The sequence below is a fragment of the Trichechus manatus genome, unplaced genomic scaffold, assembly GCF_000243295.1.
Source record: "Trichechus manatus latirostris isolate Lorelei unplaced genomic scaffold, TriManLat1.0 scaffold00297, whole genome shotgun sequence".
In the NCBI taxonomy this organism is placed as follows: Eukaryota; Metazoa; Chordata; class Mammalia; order Sirenia; family Trichechidae; genus Trichechus; species Trichechus manatus.
In genome coordinates, this window is record NW_004444233.1 from 1,333,011 (window position 1) to 1,339,901 (window position 6,891).

Genomic DNA, 6,891 nt, shown 5'->3' on the forward strand with positions numbered 1-6,891 from the left:
CAGCCGACATTCACAGTCATCTTAGCTCTTGTGTCATCACCAAGGTGCTCAGCTTGACCAGTATCAGAAGTTGACGAGAACTATCCAAGAAATCAGATCTCTTGATGGGAAGGGGTAAAGGAATAAGAACTCTAGACTGAAACCACAGTTGGGCAACTCTCAAATTCTCAAATCTTTAATCAAGTACACTGGGTTGCTCTCTCAAAACAGTTGCCTATGTGTGATGTATGACTGGCTGTGAGGTGGGATCCAGGCTGTGTTTGTTCCCCTACCACCCAGTTGGCACCACATGCTCCACACACCTGCTGTAGCTGTAGTTATGAAACCACACTGAGCTCAGAAGGTGGGCTCCAGGGCAGGGCCATTTTTGCAGGCCACACTGTGCCTGACCCAGTACCTCACCCACAGGAGACCGTCAGTGAACATGAGTTAAAATAAATGTACTGACCCGTCTCAGAGATGGAAGACCTTAGACAACAGGGAAGTAGAAAGGGCAGAAGAATGGAGGGAAGGACACCGTCCCACCATAGAACACTTCAAGATAAAATCCTTCACAGGGGCACCCACATAAATACTCAAACCCCAGCACCTCTACTGACCTGATAACTTCAGAACTTGCCCACAATGTGGACTGGATTGGTGTAAAGCTTTCTGGGAGTCAAGTACAAATACTGTCTGTGTCTTTGGAACTTACCAGCAATCCAACCTTGTCTCAGTCCTACTACTGCCAGCTACATACACACTCCTCAAGTTCTCCCTCATCCGTACTTTCTTGGGCTGTGAAAATCAGGCAGTAAAAGGGCCTGAGCTTTCCCTTTCAGCACAGAAGGAGAGCCACTGACTCCTGCCCATAGAAGCTGTCAGGAAGCCCAGCACAGCCCGTACTTGCTTTTTGACCTTGAGCAAACTCCTTACCCCCTTCACCACAGTTTCCTCATATGTAAAATGGGAGTGATAGTTCTATCTACCTTGTAGTAATGTTGTGAAGATTAAATCTGGCACAATATATGTAAAATGCTTAGCACAAGTCCTGGCATAAACCAAATGCTCCATAAATGCTAGTTATTGTTAACTTTAGCTCCAAAGCTAGGAAAGTGTCATAGAGAAGAGAGAAGGAAAGAGAAACATCAAAGAGGAAGGGGGATCATGGGCATCACCTCAAAGTGGGCCATGAAGTCCTTCAGGTTTGGGAACACGTCCAGGCACTTAGGCTCGAAGATACGGTTCAGGTCAAGGATACCATAAGCAAGGAAATCCGCAAAGGTGATCTGCAGAAAGCCACGGACGAGTGCATGAGAAGCACTGTCATCTGGGAGGAATGACAACCCTGTGTTGCCAGTCTCCTTTCCCCTTTACCTTGTCCCCTGCAAACCACGGCCGCTTCCCCAGGAACTGTGAGAAGAGGCTCATCTTGTCAGGGAGCCCCTCTAAGTACGGCAGCATCAGCTTCTCCTGGGGCAGAAAACAGCTGTCACCATACTCAGACCCCATTCCCTGGGCAGAGAGGCAGCTCCCCCACTGCTGCAATGATCCAGCTGGCCACAGGTGAGCCGCCGTCCTCCCTAGACTGCCCCTGGGCCAGTACCCAGCCTTCCATTTAATCCAACCAGCATTTAGTAGACCCTGACTATGTATCAGGAAACCTGGTGGCACAGTGGTTAAGAGCTCAGCTGCTAACCAAAAGGTAGGCAGTTCGAATCCACCAGTTGCTCCTTGGAAACCCTATGGGGCAGTTCCACGCTGTCCTACAGGGTCACTATGAGCCGGAATTTTTACCGCAATAACGTGGATTGGAGCCGCCCACCTCAGTAGCCAATTCTGAGACAGGGGTGAGGTGAGCAGCAAGTGGTTTACTATATATTGACATACAGGAGACAGAGGGGAATAGATCCTCCAAAAAACCCGTCTCCCAACTGGAGATCGGCTGAAGGCTTTTATAGGGACAGGATTATGGGTTTTAGAAGTTTATGAGTTCCCCCTTGAGGTGGTCATGTCACAGGTGAGTTAATCCTTTACTGGTATTCTTGGGGGTTATCTGGTGACATCCTGGTTTTCTTGTCACAAGATGGGTGCTTTGTTTGGTTTTTCATCCTTAGCTCATTATCACTTGTTTTCCACCGTCCAAGGAGGAACATCGGCTAATCTTAAACCTTTTGTAGACACTCGAACCGGAGGGAAAGACAAGATCATGAGACAATGTGGCAGTTAGCAATGGGGAGTAAATAATAGTGAGCTGGGCCTATGCAGCCTCTTCCAGAATCGACTGACAACAATGGGTTTGGTTTTGGGTTTTTACTATGTATCAAGCCCACCTGTCAGAGGCATGGGAAGGTCCAAAAGAAAATGACATTGACTTGAATCTGTTAACACTGATCACCATCAACCCATCTATCAGTGAGACCCAGGAGTGCTGCGAGCCCCTGGCCGAGTGCACAACTCAGATGTAAAGGAACAGGAAGTACAAAAGCTCAGGTTAAAAAGTAGAAGTTGTAGCTTGCCCGGTGGCACAAGAATGGAGAGGACATTTGAGCCATTTCCTGAAAGATGAGAATTTGAGATGCTAAAAGAAAAGAGGAAAGAGAGGGCATTCCTGCACAAAGAAAGACTCTGTGGTGACATGTGTGGCTAATAATCAGGATATATGAGAATCCTGTCAGTACCAAGGAAAAGACAGTAGGAAAACAAGTTAAACACATTGTTTTGGAACTTAATTTCCACACTGGGGAGTCTTGGCTTTATCTTAAATTTGGAAGGGATCGATTCAGAGTTTTCATTTGATGAGATTTAGGGTTTTGAAGGTCACTCTGGCAGCAGTACAGGGGACCCCTTGGAGGAACAGTAGTTCTAAGCATTCAAATGGCAAACAAGACCATTGTAGACAGGAAAGCAAGGGTCCCAACTCCTAATCCAAATGCTGCCCTGGCCCAGCCCACCAGGAACTCACAACATCAGGGCTGTAGCACACCCTGACCAGCTCCATGCGGGTGTCCATAACCTCGTTCTCCAAGATGTCTATGTGGATCTTCTCCACTTCTGTCTCCCCACCTGTGGCCCACACATCAGACACTCACCTCACATCAGACAGCATCCCACCTCAGCCAAGCCCAGGAAATGGCCTCCTGTGCTCCCACACCTGCCCTCAGCCCCACTCACACAGGTTGTGCTTGCAGGTAATGTAGTGCAGGATGGCGTTGCTCTGGGTGATCTTGTGAGCCCCATCAATTAAGTAGGGCAGCTGCAATGGCAACCAGCCAGATCTGTTTTACCATCAGGTTCCCCAGCATGCCCATCCCCTAAGCAAGGACAGACTGGGACTTCGCACACTGAGAGCCTGGCTCATGGTAGGCACTAAATAAATATATGTACAGTACATGTGTGACCTGGACCACAGAACACCAGGAATGAGAGAGGTGGAGCAGAAGGCACCTGCTCCTAAAACCTCCAGGCTGGGGAAAGGAGATGGAGGGAGAGACACCATTCACTTTCCCCCATACCCTGCACCTACATTGGGAAAGTCCAGGCCCAGCTTGAATTTCTCATTCAGCCACTGGCTTTTGTCGTAGTCAGGAGCAGTGGTAGAAACAATGAAATGAAAACAAACTTTCTTGTAGTCCAACATTCCTTCCCCAGAAACCATACGAAGAGTCATTGCAAGACTTCTTGAGACTGGTAGATCTGGAATCTGACAGAATCACTAAGTCTCACACTCCCAGGAGTAAGGCTTACAAAAGGTTTAGGCAAGCCCTGAGGGTGAACTCAATTCCAGTTATTAATAAGGGGTGGGGCAGCAATTCCCTTTCAGCATCCTGAGCGGGCAGGCCAGAACTACACAGCCAAAGGGAACCCTGGAAGGGGCAGGCCCCAGATGCAGCTGGTGGAAGCCCTGCAGAGGTGGTCAACAGGTTACCAAATCAGCAGTAGTTGGCAGAGGGGCCAACACAAGGGTGCCATTACCATCCCCTCAATGTACTTCTTTTCCTCATAGTTTGAGTCTGTGTATTCCAGGAGTAATCGGATCGCATGTGCCAAATGAGACAGAAAGCACAGGGAAGGAGTCAGAGATGGAGAGATCCTGACTGCCTGACTACTTCTCCAGGTAAGCTGGTGCCACCCATACCGCAGAAAGACAGGCAAGAAAACCTCACCGAGCTAGCTCCTGATGCCTCTCACTACACCCCACCACCACCCCATGTGGGCCCAAAGTACTTAGCCTGGAGGAGGCCAGGCTGTAGGATGGGGCTCAGCTCCAGCAAAGCCTGAAAGAGGAATCTTCTAGAATCAGCACTTCCTTGCCATGGCACCCCTGTACCACCTGAGGAGGTGGACCCCTTGCTCACCCTGCAGTGGTCTCAGTAACCCAAAGTCACGGACATGGTGCACGTTTTCGCTTTCTCAGCTGACCTGCTTCAAGGGAGCTGAGGTCGCACCTTACCAGGCCATCCTAGGAGCGGGCTATCCACGACACTGGGCCCCTCCACCACCCCGCTGATTCGGTGCATTTCCCCACCCCACCTCCCATCCCTGTCCCACCTACTGCCTAGTTTGTGGACACTGAAGCCGCCGCTACCCGCCCTCCAGCTCTGGGCACCAGGGCCTGAGGGCAGGAAGGAATAAATTCTGTTTTTGCCACCAGTCCTGAAGATTCGGGAAGCCGAGGTTTGGAAACACAGAAACCAAAGGCACATAGACCCCTGGACCCCTCAGTGGCTTCTTCTGCTAGCGTTCAGACTTCTGCTAGGTCCAGGGGAAGACCACGGTGCACTTGGGAAGACAAGCCAGAAATACTAGAAGAGCAACTCTCTTTGCCTTCCTTTTCTCAGGGCCTTGCTCAGTCTTCACTCCTTGGTACCAAGTTCCCCAGGACTATGTGAGCCTCAAGCTGCCGGAGTCAGGACAAAATGTGACTGCTCTACAACCAGAGAGCTTAAATCAGCACCAATACAAGGAATATTGACTGTACTATGGACTGCCAAAAGAATGAACAAATCTGTCTTGGAAGAAAACCAAAAACCAAACCAAACCCATTACCGTCTGGTCGATTCCAACTCAAAGCGACCCTGTAGGAGAGAGAACTGCCCTACAGGGTTTCCAAGGAACAGCTGGTGGATTTGAACTGCCAACCTTTTGGTTAGCAGCCAAGCTCTTAACCATTGCACCACCAGAGCTCCGTCTTGGAAGAAGTACAGCCAAAATGCTCCTTGGAAGGGAGGATAGCAAGACTTCATCTCACGTACTTTGGAGAGTATCAGGAGAGACCAGTCCCTGGAGAAGCACATGGTGCTTGGTAAATTAGAGAGAGAAAAAGAGGAAGACCCTCAATTAGATGGACTGACATAGTGGCTACAACAATGGGCTCAAACATAGCAAAGATTGTGAGGATGGTGAAGGCCCAGGTAGTGTTTCGTTCTGTTGTTCATAGGGTCGTTATGAGTTGGAACCCACTGGATGGCACCTAACATCAACAACAAGGAACAAACACTCCTGGCCAATCAGAAAAACTCATTCCCTACGCTAATCCTGCCTTATTAACATAACAAAGACAACCCATTCTGAAATGGGATTATAACCACAGTCATAGATGTTAGGATTTAAAACATATGTTTTCGGGGGACATAATTCAGTCCATAACACTGGCATATACTAGACAACGTGATTAAGACAAGGAGATTGGATTTTTTTTTTGAATTTTTATCTTTTTTATTTTACTGTTGTACTTTAAGTGAAAGTTTACTATCCAAGTTAGTCTCTCATACAGATTTATAACATTGTTATGTGACTGTAGTTGCTCTCCCTGTACTGTGACAGCACACTCCTTTCCACCCCTGATTTCCTGTGTGCTTTCAACTAGCTGCTGACCCTCTCTGCCTTCTTGTCTCATCTCCAGACAGGAGCTGCCCATTTAGTCTCATGAATCTACTTGAGCTAAGAAGCACACTCTTCATGAGTATGATTTTATGTCCCATACTCCAGTCTAATCTTTGTCTGAACAGTTGGCATTGGGAAAGGTTTTAGTTCTGGGTTGACAGAGAGTCTGGGGGTCATGCTTTCTAGAGTTCCTCCAGTCTCAGTCAGACCATCAAGTCTGGTCTTTTTACTAAAATTTGAGTTCTGCACCCCAGGTTTCTCCTACTCTGTCAGGGACTCTCTGTTGTGTTCTCTGTCAGGGCGGTCATTGGTGGTAGCTGGGCACCATTTAGTTCTTCTGGTCTCAGGCTGATGAAGTCTCTGGTTTATGTGGCCCTTTCTGTCTCTTGGGCTAATACTTTCCTTGCGTCTTTGGTGGTCTTCCATCTGCTTTACTCCAGGTAGGTTGGGAACAATTGATGCATCTTAGATGGCCACTCACCAGCTTTTAAGACCGCAGATGTCACTCACCAAAGTAGGATGCAGAACATTTTCTTAATAAAATTTGTTATGCCAGCAGACCTAGATGTCCCCTGAAAGCATGGCCCCCAGACCCCTGCCCCTGATACTCTGTCCCTAGAAGTGTTTAGCTGTATTCAGGAAACTTCTTAGCTTTGGTTTAGTCCAGTTATGCTGACTTCCCCTGTAGTGTGTGCTGTCCTTCCCTTCACCTAAGATAATTTTTGTCTACTATCTAGTTAGTGAATAACCCTCTCCCTCTCTCCCCACCCTCGTAACCATCAAAGAATGTTTTCTTCTGTGTTTAAACCTTTTCTTGAGTTCTTTTATGACTGACTAAATTCGCTCAGCATAATGCCTTCCAGATTCTTCCATGTTATGTTTCACGGATTCATCATTGTTCTTTATTGTTGAGTAGTATTCCGTTGTGTGACTATCCATAATTTGTTTATCCATTTGTCCGTTGATGGACACCTAGGTTGTTTCCATCTTTTTGCTGTTGTGAACAGTGCTGCAATGAACATGGGT

At 47.9% G+C, this 6,891-nt stretch overlaps 1 pseudogene; it reads right to left on the reverse strand.

Annotated features, from left to right (window-relative positions):
• Window positions 1-989: 989 nt before the first annotated feature.
• LOC101360295 (glutathione S-transferase Mu 5-like) lies at window positions 990-4,373 on the reverse strand (annotated as a pseudogene).
• Window positions 4,374-6,891: the final 2,518 nt, after the last annotated feature.